The sequence below is a fragment of the Zingiber officinale genome, chromosome 1B (assembly GCF_018446385.1).
Source record: "Zingiber officinale cultivar Zhangliang chromosome 1B, Zo_v1.1, whole genome shotgun sequence".
In the NCBI taxonomy this organism is placed as follows: Eukaryota; Viridiplantae; Streptophyta; class Magnoliopsida; order Zingiberales; family Zingiberaceae; genus Zingiber; species Zingiber officinale.
In genome coordinates, this window is record NC_055986.1 from 136,512,643 (window position 1) to 136,529,243 (window position 16,601).

Here is a 16,601-nt window from a genome sequence, read left to right on the forward strand (position 1 = left end):
TATTTAGAATTCTTACAAAGAAAATAACTACTATGATGCGGAAGGAAATTACTAGTTATACCTTCTCTTTGTAAGCTAATGACGTCGAGATCTTCTGCCGTATTCCTTGCCTCCCCTTGGACGTCGTGTGGGTGACGATCCTCCAAGATGAACACCACCCAAAAGAGCTTCTCCTCCTTGTAATATTCGGCCACCACCACCACAATAGAAAAGAGAGCAAAGGGAGAAGAGAGGGAGAAAGGGGTCGACCACCAAGAGAGTCTCCAAGCCAAAGAATAAGAGTTGTATCTCATGAAGCCCCCTCACCCCTTCTTTTATATTACTTGCCCAAGGCAAATAAGGAAAAACTTTTAACAAAAAATAAAATCATCCAAGAGTTTTTCCTTTTTCTTTTTTATTTTTCCTTTTCTTTCCTCTTGATTGAATCAATCACCAATTTTAATTTTGTGATGATTTTAATTAATTTTAATATGGCCGGCCACTTGCTTGGGCACCAAGCAAGGTGGTCGGTCACCTCATCAAGGGGATAAAGGAAATATATATTTTTTTTATAAAATTTTACAAGAAAACTCTTATAAAATTTTACAATATCTCTTTCCTAAAGTAGGAGTTAAGAAAGGAAAGTTCTAAAAATTAAAATCATGTTTTAAAATTTAAAACTTCTCTTACAAAATTTTCTTTTTTAACATGATGATAGAAAATTTTAATTTTAAAATTTTTCTCCCTTTTTTCTTAAACCATGAGGATGGTTAAAAAATGAAAGTTTTAAAACTTTTAAAACTCTCTATTAAAACATGTGACCAAATTCAAATAAGGAAAGTTTTTAAAATTAAATTTTTTTTAAAAACTTATAGTTTTCTACAAAGAGAAGATTTTAAAAATTCAAAAATAACCCTCCTTGTTTGAATATTGTGGTCGGCCCCTTCATGCTTGGTCACCAAGCAAAGGGCCGACCCCTATAGAAGAGGTTGTGGTCGGCCATTACTTGGTCACCAAGCAATGGTCTGACCCCCTTCTTGGACACCAAGAAGAGCCTTACATTTGGATGGACTTGAGGCTATAATGAGGCTACGACAGGGACCTAGAGGAGAAATTGGTTTTGGCCTTCCGATGAGCTTGAGTATCCTGTGCTCGCCCCGAACACACAACTCAAGTTCATCGATAATAACTCATTCCACTAGTGAGTTATTACCGCACTACCGCACCAATCCCAAATTACATTATGGGCTTCTTCTTATTGTGAGTGTGTTAATCTCCCTATGTTTAAGATTACGAATGTCCACTAATTAAGTAAGTTAGTGACAACTTACTTGATTAATATCTAACTCCAAGAGTAGTACCACTCAACTTTATTGTCATGTCGGACTAAATCTACCTGCAGAGTTTAACATGACAATCCTTATGAGCTCCTCTTGGGGACATTCTCAACCTAGATAACTAGGACACAGATTCCTTCTATAATCAACAACACACACTATAAGTAATATTATTTCCCAACTTATCAGGCATATTGATTTATCGAGCTAAACCTCACCCTTTGATAAGTCAAAGAAATAAATATTAAATATATGTGTTTGTTATTATATTAGAATTAAGAGCACACACTTCCATAATAACTAAGGTCTAGTTCTTTTACTAAGTCAGTACAAAAAGAACTTACCTAAATGGTCCTTCTCAATACACTTAAAGTGTATCAGTGTAATTTATTAGTCAAGATAAACTAATACTTAATTACACTATACGACTATTCTGATTGTTTGTTCCTTTCCATCTTAGTCGTGAGTAACTGTTTATAATTTATAGAGAACCGACAACATGATCTTCTGAGTGTGACACCATACTCCATGTTATCTACTATATAAATTAATTGAACAATTACATTTAACAAATAAATACAGATATTGATTCTTTTATTTCAAAAATAAATATTTATAAAAGCTAGGCTTTTAGTATACACTCCAACACTAAACACTCCGCGAGGACATAGACGGTACACATGAATTATATAAAACAAGTGAGGAACAAAATACAGTACTGTAGAACAATGAATCAAACAAATTATTTGAATGCGAAGGCTAAAGATTTTTCTTGAGGGATTTCTTGTGAATGTATGATCGTATATTCGTCATTCTTCATCTCAGTCAAGCTTCTTGGCCTTCTCTGGCTCGGCAGGAAGGCACTTTGCCCCCACAAGCCCTCCAACTTCACCAATGACCTGAAATGCCATATCAACTTCAGCTCGAATTCGCATACTGAATGTTTTTACTTTTGTTTTTCTTTACATATGACGATGATAGAAACTTGAAATTTTTTAGGGAGAGTTATTTAATTCGTAAAAATAGAAATATATTATTTTACATTAATATGTTCTATAATAAAACAAATCAGTAATATTATACAATCTTTAATCCTATGAAAGTATGAATCAACTACCCTCTTAAGAAATTAAGATTACCTTCAAGCCTGTTATCAAGTCTTCTTTGCTATGGGAAGCAGATATACAGATTCTTGCCCTGGCAAGCAGTACGGGAGTCGCCGGGTATGCAGCAATAACAACAGCAACCTATCAACATTCGTTAGTAAACAAGTCAAGATGAGTCCTTTCTTAATATCTTAAGGTTCTGCAAGTCAATGGTGGACTGATAAATTCTTTAACCATTTATCGAACTCTAGAAATCACTTACAAGCTCAACATCACTTACATTTTGCCTCAAACAAGCCCGAGAAAATGCAGGGAACTTAGCCAAATTATAAAGCATTGTAGCCATAATTGGTGAGTCATTATCACCAAGAACCACAAACCCCATCTTCTTCAACTCTGATCTGAAAAAGTTGCTGTTTACTCGAATTTTCGCAAGTTTTTTTGCTCCTGGATTGAGAAAACAGATAATGTTCAAGTAGAATTCGTGATCAAATCTGCAGTGTTAGAGTTGCAAACACTATTCTCACCTCTATTTGATCTATCTTCTCCAATAACAACTTTGATTGCAGATATCACTTGCTGAACAGCAGGTGGCGACATCGAAGTTGCATAAAGATGTGCAGGACAGGCATACTTCAGGTATTGGATGATTTCCTAATGAGGCTCAATGTACTATGAAGTTATGTTCCAAAGCAATAAGGGGAAGAAATCGAAAAGAATTTATACAGACTGAGGATGTATTGAATTGAACCTCTGATGCAGCAATATAGCCTCCACATGATCCAAACGACTTGGTGAAAGTCCCCATCATGATATCAACATCAGTTGGATCCACCCCAAGCAATTCACAAACACCTCTGCCCGATTTTCCAACCGCCCCGATGCTACGAGCCTCGTCCAAGTATATGTATGCCTGAATCACTAACTAGCATTTCAGTTTGCTAAAACTTAACCTTCAACTTTCACTTCTCCTTTGTTCTAATGTATTCATCTAATCAATACAAACCTAATTTGCTTGTCACACTAGTGAGTATCAACAATGTAAAAAACACTTTTAGATAAATTACAGAAACAATTCCTCAACCTTGTACTTTTTGCAGATGGCCACTATCTCAGGGAGCTTGCAGAGCTCCCCTTCCATACTGTAAATCCCCTCGACAATGACCATGATCTTCCTCCATGGTTCGTGAGCAGTTCCAGGTTGCCCCTTCACAATCTGCTCCCTCAGCACCTCTTCCAAGTGTGATGGACCTATTAATTCAATTTTTCCTTTCTTTCTCAAAAACAACTCTCATGAACTAGAATACAATCCAACAAGCATTTCAGCAAACATCTCATGCTCACTGTTGTGCTGGAAGACCTGGACTGCGGCTCCAGATGCTCGAGCACCACTGACGATCGAGTTGTGGTTGAATGAGTCACTGATGACCAAACCTCCCTGAAACAAAATCAGTCTGATTAAGAAAACAACGATAAGTTTCAAGGGAACACACAAAAAGAAAAAGGAGGATGGCACAGACCTCTCCAGTCAGAGTAGGAATTATGAAAGAGTTTGTGACGTATCCCATGCCATGGCAAAGGTGATGGCTGCCGGTTTACCCACGAATCTTGCAATTAAATCCTCGAGCTCAGTGTGCAACGTAGTCGTCCCTGACATATTTGGCAGTTAAATCCACAACATAAACGGCGTAATGGTTTTTTTGTTATCTTGTTTTTTGATGAAAACAAAGGAAAATTATACCTGCATCAGCTCGAGCACTGCAAGAACTGGGTGCGTATTCCTTGAGCGAGTGACGAACAAGAGGCGTGCAGTACGCATCCCCGGCTGCAAAGCCAAGGTAGTTGTATGATCGGTCCTAACTTGAGGCATCTGGATGTGATGGAGGTCCGGCTGCATCACCGAAACGCAACAAGATGATGTTGCATAGAAATCTGTTTATAGCAAAATATATATATATATATATCACTTTAAATCTTCTGATCGAATTCATCTTCAAAAGAGGCATTTTTGCAAACTTATTAATCAACCAAATAAACTTAAAATATAATCATTTTAAATGAGCAAACTAATGGAGAGCTTAATAATATTTAAATGAACTAAATTAAAGTAAAATTTAAATTAAACTTAAACTCATAAATAAGAAATCAAGTCAAATTTCAATACTTTTTCCATTTATCGAACAAGTTTAAATAATATAAACCTTGGATGATTTACAATCCTAACTAAAATATAATAAATGAAGATTCAAACTAATTAGTAATATATCCTTAATAAGAAACATACTATGGTGTTTTGTTGTTGTCGTTTGAGCTTTGCTCCACCACATCGATCCAAGCATCTGGTGCGCTCGCAATCGGTCGCCCGAAGCAGTCCTGCCATGCCAATTTTGAATGCTATATTGGAATTTAGAACTTGCATTAAGGTCCAATTTGAAAAATTTTAAAATTCAAGATGCGAATGGAATTTGACGAATCAAAATCTTTTGATTTGAAATTTCTATTTCTCTTATTAGTTATCTCCCTGTGTATCTATCGGGCATGGATCCTTATCGGACCCGTTAGAGAACACACGGACCTGGATGCGGTGGTATATTCGGCGAGTGTAGAAATCCTCGAACGCCGGGCATATCGGAGCGTAGCCCTGCACCCAAATCAAAGCTGACCGAACCCGTTAGTTCTGGAACACAAGGACCGAGAGAAAAAAGAAGCAGGCGAACAAAGCAGGACCTTCAACTCGTCGGGCTCTGCGCGGTCGAGCAGGAGCCGGCGAAAGAGGTCCCTGAGGAGGCCGAAGACGAAGAAAATCCCGTAGCCAAACAGCGTCGCGAGGGCCGTCAAGTACGTCAGTCGCACTGCCCGCCTGATCTCCCGCGGCAGCGCGAGTGGCGGAATGGGCGGCAGCGGGAAGCGCGGGGCCATGGGCCCGCAATCTGTTCGGCGAAACTTCCGTGAGAGAAAAAAAGGACGAAAGTGGAGCTGAGCAGGAGGGCCCTGCTATTTTTTAATGCTCCTCGTAGCTGCACCACTCCTTAATGCTCTGCTTCATTTCCTGGTTGGCATTGTGGAGAGAGAGAGGGCTTCAAGTCTCTGAATTGGAGCGGGGCCAACAGGAGTTAATTGAGGCAGGTGGTGTGATGACCCTTAAAAATAGTTATTTTCGTTTTCTTTTATGTCCTCAATGCATTCTTTTTTTGTGGTAGTGTTTTTCAATCCTGATGATTAGTGTTTATGATTTGGTGGTCGGCTAGTGACATTAAAGATGTATAAATGTCTTAGGGTACCTTGTAGTAGTTGGTTTCAGTTCTTTCGAGGATAGATGATCAGTGCAACCAAGAAGGGGGCGGATCTTCTGGTCCACAAAGACTGGACCAATGAATGATCCAGTCTTTACATTGGTGGGGGGCAATGACCCCCTACCTGCTAACAGGTGGAGGTCATTGTCTCCCACCAATCCCCTTGTCCCGGTCCAAGAGCGGATCAGGACAAGGGGACAGAGGATACCATCCCAACCAAGAGTCTCATATGGAAAATGGTAAATCTCAATGGCTAGAATTTGATCAGCCAAAATGTGAAATATGAATTAATGCATGTCAACTAATAAATGAATGTAAAGAGTGAAATGTGAATTAATGTATGTCAACTAAAAAAATGAATGTAAAGAGTTTTATTTGGTTGGTCAAATTTTGACTATTTAGTATTGTCCTATGGAAAAAGGAGACTTGGCCGCCATTAGTTAACTTAGTAAAAGATGGTTTAGTTTGTGGAAAGGGAGGACATTTGGCTTCAAAAACAAATATATGATAGATATTCCATGTTCTAATCCATACCAACCGACAATAACTAGCTTAGGAAAACGTCTGAAGAGAGAGAAATTCATTTCAACCCCAAAGGCAAAAAGACTATCCTCTCCATTTGGGAGTAGGACATAAATTTCACTCGAGTCCCAAAAGGTTCTTAGAATTCTTTCTCATATTACTACAAAATGAAGCACATGCATTCTATGTTACACATACACAAGTACAAGTAGTACGCACAGGTATATTAGATCTGAACATGTGACACAACTACTTCTTAACTCTTGTACACGAGCTCAAAGTGTCGGTATCTGACAGTATGAGGTGGGGGTAGATGTAGGAGTCCATGTAGGATATCTTTTCTCGAAGAAAAATATGGATATATTGATCTTCGGTATTGAAATCCAACAATTGGGCCCGGTTAGTCATCTCGACGATGAGCCAATGACTCTAACCGGTGGAGCTCGGTATGGCGATGTGGACTTATCCCATTTATACCCTCGACATCCCCTTTTTGTTATCGAAGTACCCCTTCGAGTAAGAGACATACTATTTTTGGTATTGTTTCTATCGACCTAATCTTGTCGGTCGTCGAGTTATCCCTTGGGTAAACTCATCCCTAAGGATAAGAGTATTGAGATCGAGGTGAAGGCTAGACCTTCTTTTCCTAAGACGATATTGCCCCGCCCAGGTGCTTACGGTTTATTGGCAATCGTCTCCCAAGATACAACGACTTGCGTCTCGAAATAGGAGCACTCCAAATTTCGAGTCCTGTCAAACTTTCGAAGCCTTGAAACTCTTAAGAGAGGAGAGAGAGAATAGAACCCAAGAAGAGAATTCACAAGTTGAGAATTGAGTGGAAGGAATGAGGTTTGTTTTATAGGGATGAAGGGTTACTCTCAAGAGATGAAAAGTTTCTTCCAATAGGTGAAAGGATATGGGATGTGTTTTTTCCCTTAAACTTTTTCATTATAATTAATTTAATTGATTAATATGATTAACTATTTACTTAATCTATTGTAAATATTAATTAATCAATTAATTAATATCACAATGATTAATCTTTTAATCAATCAATAAATTAATCAATGAAATTAATTATAACTTCATACCCCTTAATAGTTCCACATACTCGAGTTAGCGTTCATCCATGAATCCAACTCGTATGCGAATCAAATTTCTGTCCGATCATACTAGAGCAACTCTTCATTAAACATTAATTTCTCATTCACTTGAAAAATTGATTTACGACTATCTATTCGCGAAATAGTCATTTTATCCCTAATGATCACCAAACCAATTTTCCAATGGTCCAAGTATTAGAGCGGATACTCAACACTTTGAATGTGAAGTACTATTTACTTTGACATGCCCTTTCATGGTCATCTAGAGATGCGTGGCTTCTATGATGTTATGTAATGCATTCCGTTCTAGGACTTAAGAGGAAAACACTCTATTCATATGAATCCTCAAAGGATACTCTTCATATGAATTCTTCCTTTGAGAAACAAAAGTACTTAAAGATGGGTAAACTTTCCTCAAAATTACAAGGGAAACAAGAAAAAGGCATAGGTACTTGTTTATTTTTTAGAAGATAAACCTTAGTAGCTATTTATTATGACATATTAGTTAAGTAGATTAGACATGATAATAAGTAAGATGCTTGAACGAAGAACTTGGATTCATCAAGATCAACACCTTAAGCTTCAAACCTTCTTTGATGTGAAATATAACATCCTGATCCAATTGGTAGCTCCTTGTGTTGTGCTATGATTTTATGGATTTCCACACTACAACTAGCCTGAAAATCTTATATCCATCTTGACTTTCTTAGCTTTATTCTTCCTAAATCTTGATGAATCAAACAAGGTGCATAAATGGGGTTAGGAATTACCTTGCAGATGTTGAGACCATGTAGAAGTACGTAACGACTGTTATCTTGGGGTTTGACTCTATCTGTAATACAGATAATTTTATTCTCTTTCTTATGCAAAGCTGAGATCTTGTTTACGTAGTAGAAGATGCTTTAGTTGTTGGTAATAGAAATTAGAAATTCATTTGGCTTCCAACACAAAATTCTGTTTCGGCTTTATTGTATACAACTCTTTAAATGACTGTCAATAACTAGCTACTCAAGATGACGAACCTCTACAAGTAGACTAAATCTCATTACAAAGTTGAAACGACATATTTATAATTGGTTTCTTGAAAAAAATAGAAATGCAATCCAACAAACATTTTTCATGTCATAAAATAAATAGAAAAGAAGAAGTTGGTATTTCTTCCATTTGTTCTTTAAGTTTTCTCTTCTGTTTTCATTCACTTCCTTTCCTCCTGTTATGGTATAGAGTAAATCGACTAAAAAAACAATGATGACTCTTTTCCACTAAATATCTATCATCACCATTAGTTTGTCTACTGTTGCATTGCCAGGCTAAAGTTCTGCCTCTGCTCTGTCTGCATAATTTGAGTACTAGATTTGCATCCCTCTACATACCCAGAGATAGAGAGTACTTCTCCTCGTGTATTTATTTATATCTTCAATACATGAGAATCAATATAAATTAACCATCATGCCATGAAACTCCCAATGTGGGACTAAAGTCTCATTCGTAATGGAACCTCTTTCTTCTTCTACCTCTTCTCCATTCACTTGTATTCAACACTTCTTGCTCCGGCATACATAAATTACCAACCTAGAATCCTGCCAGGGCAAGAAATGAATGAGAAATTGTTGGATATTGGGGCCTTAAATGGACCAAAACGATTTTGAGGAAGGAAGCCATCAATTGTTGAAAGTCGTAATTGACTTCAAAATTGAAATCTACGATTCGCGTAGATAGATTTAGACTATTAATTTGCTCAAAACCGATTAAGGGTGAATGAGAAATTAATGTTTAAAGTCGGCCCAAAATAACATTTATTATTCATTAATAAAGCGCATGGGAGAATAGTCCCACATCGGAAATTCTCGATGTGTATTCTCTACTTATTAATGAAGATGTGTTAATAGAGTTAACACAAAAATAAAGGACAGGTACTCCCTTAGCCCAGGGCGAGCAGGTGCTCGCACCTGTGAGCCCGCCACCCGCCACGTGCGCAATGGGCGCTTTGTAGGCGCACTTCGCACGTACGCATTGAGGAGCTTAAATTTATGCTCCAGGTGACATTGCAGTGCCTACGTGGCACCTATGCGGCATCCTCGTGGGCAAAGGGAGATGACTGGACAGTTGACTTAGGGAATGGATGGCTACCGTTGATCAACGTTGATCAAATAGGTATGATGGATCGCTTGTGATGCAATCTAGAGCGTTGGATCGCAAAGAGTAACGATCTGACGGCTTGGGATGAGACTTGATCTGAAGCATCGAATCAATGGATCTAGATCCGATGGCCGATGACAATAGGCGGGATCTGAGGGTCACAACTCCTCAGATCTGATGGATGAGATTGAAGTGGGCTTGGAGAAGGGTTACAACCCTTCAGAATGGATGATCTAGATCGATCCAGCCTAAAGAACACATCCACTCACCCAAATGACACTCAACCTCTTCTTTCAGTATAAATAGAACCCTCCAGATGATGGAATATTCACTCAATCCTCTCTTCTCTTCCTCAAGCATTCATCTCATCTTGTGCATTCAAGAGTCCAAGAAGTCTACTAGAAGGTTCGCTGGTCTCGGAAGTCGGAGTGCTACGATTCCGAGACGTTCGTCGTCGTTGTATCTTGGGAACGAATTGCAACAATCCGTTAAGCACCGTAGCGGAGCAATATCGTTTACGAAGATAGTGTCGAACACTAGCCTCGACGATCAGTTTGCATACTCCAGAAGCTACCCGGGATAAACAGTCGTAAACGATCTTTCGTGCAAACTGATATGGCTACCAACGACATTCCGACGACCGTTCCGACCGTCATTCCGACCGCCATTCCGACAACCATTCCGTACGGAGAAAAGCCGGAGAAATTCACCGGAACCGACTTCAAAAGATGGCAGCAGAAGATGCTGTTTTATCTAACAACGCTAAACCTTGTACGGTTTTTGCACGAAGACACGCCAGCCGCTACGGAAGGTAGTAAGGCTGCTAGCGATGCGTGGTCTCACGGAGATTTTCTGTGCCGCAATTATATACTCAACGCCTTGGACAACACGTTATATAACGTATATTGTTCTCTGGAGACGGCAAAATCTTTGTGGGAATCTCTTGAGAAGAAATACAAGACCCAAAATGCTGGATTGAAGAAATTCATCGTCGGTCGGTTTCTGGATTTCAAGATGGTGGACTCGAAAAGCGTCTCATCTCAAGTCCAAGATATGCAATTAATACTGCATGATCTGGACGCCGAAGGCATGAAGCTGAACGAGACATTCGCAGTTGCTGCGGTAATTGAGAAGCTCCCTCCGTCATGGAAGGATTTCAAGAATTACCTAAAGCACAAGCAAAAGGAGATAAGGCTGCAAGACCTGATCCTGAGGCTACGAATAGAGGAGGATAATCGAAAGTTATCCGACTCCAGAGGAACCAAGCGGACTATATACGAAATGTTCAACCTGGTCGAGCCGAACGCTAAAAAGTCGAAACAGTTCAAAAAGAAGGCTCAAGCAAAGAAGTTCAAAGGCTCATGCTACAACTGTGGAAAGGCAGGACATCTGTCCAAGGACTGCAGACGCCCAAAGAAGCCAACCAAGAGGCCAAAGGATGCTGCGAATCATATCGCAACCTCTCTTGAGGACTTGGATCTCACTGCGGTTGTATTTGAAGCCAACTTGGTGGATACCAACCCGAAGCAGTGGTTCATTGATACTGGAGCAACTCGTCATATCTGTTCCGATAAGGCGATGTTCTCCAAGTATACTCCGATAAATGGCAGGAAGCTCTATATGGGTAATTCCACGACGTCGCCAATTGTTGGACTCGAAAAGGTTGTTCTGAAGATGACGTCCGGAAAGGAGCTAACACTCATTGATGTACTCCATGTTCTCGACATCAGTAAGAACCTAGTTTCTGGAGCGGCATTGGTCAAGGCCGGATTTAGGCTAGTGTTCCAGTCAGACAACTTTGTACTTACGAAGAATGGTGTCTTCGTAGGAAAGGGGTACCTAGAAAAGGGTCTATTCAAAATGGTTGTAATGCCTGTACTCCGAAATTTTGATGGTAATAAAATAAATGCTTCCAGCTATGTTGTTGAGTGTTTTAATTTATGGCATGATCGACTCGGACATGTGCATAATAATACTTTCAAACGTCTCGTCAAATTAAATTTATTACCAAACGTCAATGTTGACGGAACACACAAATGTGAAGTGTGCGTGGAAGCGAAAATGACGAAACTACCTTTTCATTCGGTGGAAAGGACAACAACTCCTTTAGAGTTAATACATAGTGATCTATGTGACTTGAAATTTGTGCAAACTAGAGGAGGTAAAAAATATTTTATTACTTTTATCGATGACTGCACAAAGTTCTGTTATGTCTTTCTTTTAAGAAGTAAAGACGAAGCCCTAGAGGCGTTCAGAACCTATAAAATAGAAGTTGAAAACCAACTTGACAAACGAATTAAAATAATTCGAAGCGATAGAGGTGGAGAATATGGTGCACCATTTGATGAATTTTGTACAGAATCTGGCATTATCTATCAAACAACGGCGCCTTACTCACCTCAATCAAACGGTGTTGCCGAACGTAAAAATCGGACACTAAAAGAAATGATGAATGCCTTGTTGATAAATTCAGGCTTACCTCAAAACTTGTGGGGGGAAGCAATATTATCGGCAAATCACATTCTCAACAGAATCCCTCATAAGAAAAATGATAAAACTCCATATGAACTATGGAAAGGCCGCGAGCCATCGTACAAATACCTAAAAGTGTGGGGGTGCTTGGCAAAGGTCGAAGTACCTAAACCAAAGCAAGTAAAGATCGGACCTAAAACGTTCGATGCGGTATTTGTCGGATATGCCCATAATAGTAGTGCATATCGTTTCCTAGTTTACAAATCAGACATTCATGATATACATGTGGGAACAACCATAGAATTTCGGAATGCGATATTCTTTGAAAACGTATTCCCAAATAAAAAGGGAAACGGTGAAAGTGATAACAACGGAAGTTCAAACAAAAATGACGTTACCGAACTTAGCTGTTATAAAAGGACTATTGACGATCAAAGTGAAGAGTCACGTCGTAGCAAACGGGCTAGAGTTGAGAAATCGTTCGGGCCAGATTTCATGACTTTCATGTCAGAAATTGAACCAAGAACATTAAGTGAAGCTCTCTCTAGACCCGATGCTCCAATGTGGAAAGAAGCTGTCAATAGTGAAATTGAGTCTATCATGAATAATCATACTTGAGAATTAGTAGACCTTCCTTCTGGTAATAAACCATTAGGTTGTAAGTGGATACTAAAACGTAAGTATAAAGCTGATGGATCAATTGACAAGTATAAGGCCAGACTTGTAGCCAAGGGGTACAAGCAAGAGGAAGGCCTTAATTACTTCGATACATACTCACCGGTGACAAGGATTACGTCCATACGAGTGCTAATAGCCATTGCAGCACTGTATGACCTTGAATACATCAAATGGATGTTAAGACTGCGTTCTTAAATGGTGAGTTGGAAGAAGAAATTTATATGGAGCAACCCGAAGGGTTCATGGCTCCTGGAAATGAGAAAAAGGTGTGTCGACTTGTTAAGTCGTTGTACGGACTTAAGCAAGCGCCTAAACAATGGCACGAAAAATTTGACAAAGTAATGCTGTCAAACGAATTCAGAATAAATGAATGTGACAAATACATTTATGTCAAAAACACACCTGAAGGCTATGTAATTATCTATCTATACGTAGACGACATGCTAATAATGGGCAGTAATCATGATGTAATCATGACTACAAAGAAAATGTTGACCAGAAATTTTGATATGAAAGATATGGGTCAAGCAAATGTTATATTGGGAATTAAAATTTTCAGAATATCAGAAGGGATAGTTTTAACACAATCCCATTATGTAGAATCTGTATTAAAAAAATTCAATGCGTACGATCTCTCTACAGTGAAAACACCTATGGATCTAAGTCAACACTTAGCGAAAAACCATGGTGAGACCATATCGCAGTTGGAATATTCTCGGATAATAGGCAGTTTGATGTATCTCACAAACTGCACACGTCCGGATATTGCCTATACGGTCAACAAACTGAGTCGTTTTACGAGTAATACAAACGACACCCATTGGAAAGTATTGATGCGAGTTCTCAGATATTTGAAATATACTATGAACTATGGATTACATTATGGAAAATATCCCGCTGTGTTGAAAGGATATTGTGATGCTAATTGGATATCAGATACAAAAGACTCCAAATCCACTAGTGGATATGTATTCACGATCGGTGGGGGAGCAGTATCTTGGAAATTCACTAAGCAGACTTGCATTGCTCGGTCAACTATGGAATCCGAGTTTATAGCACTAGACAAAGCAGCTGAGGAAGCTGAATGGCTGCGGAATTTCTTAGAAGATATTTCGAGTTGGATGAAACCTGTGTCTGCCGTACTAATCCACTGTGATAGTCAATCGGCGATTGGAAGGGCACAGAGTAATATGTATAATGGGAAGTCACGACATATACGTCGTAGACATAATACCATTAGGCAGTTGATCTCGAATGGAGTGATTGCAATCGACTATGTTAAGTCCAAAGATAATTTGGCAGATCCTCTAACGAAGGGGTTGAGTCGAGATCAAGTATACTGCTCATCAAGAGGAATGGGATTAAAAATCTACAACTGAAAACGACTGTAGCGGTAACCCAACCTTGTTGACTGGAGATCCCAAGATCTTGGTTCAATGGGACAACGAAGTTATAGAAGTTGTGGTCCAGCACATTAGATAGTTTATCTCTATCCCAATCCTAGGATGAATTTGTGTTGTCCTACCTCATGTAGTGAGGTTAAGCTTATGCTTTTAGTGACTTCTATACCTGATAAGGTGGAGTATGGTAGGATACTCTTGATAGAAGTGTCACCTATGTGAGTGTGAAGACAGGCCGCTTCAATGAAACACTCATGAATCCAAGATGGTATCCATGGCCAAAACGGAACCAACCATGATAACCTAAAGTAGGTGAGATAGATCTCTGTGTGGGTGTTATTGTATAAGTATACACCAACAGCTGAGCAGTTCACTGCGCAGCCTAGTATACTCGATAGCATTTCACTACGGAAGGTTCAAAGCCACAAGCTACCTCTCCCGATGCAGTGACTTATCGATTGGACTCTTGTAAAGTGTCAGCATGCATACACGCATTGCATTAATTTCTATTCATGTGGGGGATTGTTGGATATTGGGGCCTTAAATGGACCAAAACGATTTTGAGGAAGGAAGCCATCAATTGTTGAAAGTCGTAATTGACTTCAAAATTGAAATCTACGATTCGCGTAGATAGATTTAGACTATTAATTTGCTCAAAACCGATTAAGGGTGAATGAGAAATTAATGTTTAAAGTCGGCCTAAAATAACATTTATTATTCATTAATAAAGCGCATGGGAGAATAGTCCCACATCGGAAATTCTCGATGTGTATTCTCTACTTATTAATGAAGATGTGTTAATAGAGTTAACACAAAAATAAAGGACAGGTGCTCCCTTAGCCCAGGGCGAGCAGGTGCTCGCACCTGTGAGCCCGCCACGTGCGCAATGGGCGCTTTGTAGGCGCACGTATGCATCATCGCGAGGAGCATTAAGGAGCTTAAATTTATGCTCCAGGTGACATTGCAGTGCCTACGTAGCACCTATGTGACATCCTCGTGGGCAAAGGGAGATGACTGGACAGTTGACTTAGGGAATGGATGGCTACCGTTGATCAACGTTGATCAAATAGGTATGATGGATCGCTTGTGATGCGATCTAGAGCGTTGGATCGCAAAGAGTAACGATCTGACGGCTTGGGATGAGACTTGATTTGAAGCATCGAATCAATGGATCCAGATCCGATGACCGATGACAATAGGCGGGATCTGAGGGTCACAACTCCTCAGATCTGATGGATGAGATTGAAGTGGGCTTGGAGAAGGGTTACAACCCTTCAGAATGGATGATCTAGATCGATCCAGCCCAAAGAACACATCCACTCACCCAAAGGGCACTCAACCTCTTCTTTCAGTATAAATAGAACCCTCCAGATGATGGAATATTCACTCAATCCTCTCTTCTCTTCCTCAAGCATTTATCTCATCTTGTGCATTCAAGAGTCCAAGAAGTCTACTAGAAGGTTCGCTGGTCTCGGAAGTCGGAATGCTACGATTCCGAGACGTTCGTCGTCATTGTATCTTGGGAACGAATTGCAACAATCCGTTAAGCACCGTAGCGGAGCAATATCGTTTACGAAGATAGTGTCGAACACTAGCCTCGACGATCAATTTACATATTCCAGAAGCTACCCGGGATAAACAGAAATCAGTGGTGGTGTGTTGTGCATGAAATTTGTTCCCAAACACTTTGAATTGGATGCATGAAAATTACCTTTAGCAGTAGTTCAAAAGATAAAAATTGATCTGACTGTCGATGGCACTGTGGCTGTCACATAAACAAATGCATGCAAAAGATCTTTGGCCAGAGTTGAAGCTAAAGAAGCAGCAACTAAGTCAGCGGCCAAAAAAGAGGAAGAGTGAGTTTCAGCACTGAAAAAAAAAATCCATGGGAAAGAAATGGCTTCCTTCTGTTGCAAAATATTTGCAGGTAGGTTATTGACAGTTTTGTGTTTAAAAACGATTCATCAAAATAACCTCTGAAGATAGATTTGACATTACAGGTGAGTAGTACCAGCATCTGCAAATGTATTAGAAGAGGCACGTACAAGTTGCCAAGCAAGATAAAAGCTATCTGGAGAGTTAATATGGTTGATGGATAGAATTGAAGACTCCTTATCAACCCTCCTTGTGTTTTCAGCACGATCTTCTGCCATAAAACTGAGATCTTCATTCAAGCCATGTCTTGTATTATCATCAATGACAATGAAGGATAAAGGAGAGAAGACAGTGAGTGAAGTTCCTACACAAAATAGAAATAACTTAATTAGGCAAAGATTATGCTGCTATTTTTTTTTATTGAATTAGATTGCTTTAGTATCCCCTAACACCTCTCAAGATGAAAAGAAACTTTTAAGTTCGATTTACTTGGAACGAAAAAGAGAGAGCAAAAGGTCATGATTATAAATTGATGAGGATTAAGTTTAAAGTGAACCATATCAGTTGAGTTAGAAGCCTTAATAATAAATATATTATTATATTTTTATAATTAGGTATAATTAAAGATAAATAAAATAATAAATTTTAAATTAAATGAAAATTTTAAGAACTTTTATGTAATTAACTCCCTGAAAAG

The 16,601-nt window shown here is 39.1% G+C and overlaps 1 pseudogene; it reads right to left on the reverse strand.

Annotated features, from left to right (window-relative positions):
- Nucleotides 1–1,920: 1,920 nt before the first annotated feature.
- Nucleotides 1,921–5,341, reverse strand: LOC122042502 (annotated as a pseudogene).
- Nucleotides 5,342–16,601: the final 11,260 nt, after the last annotated feature.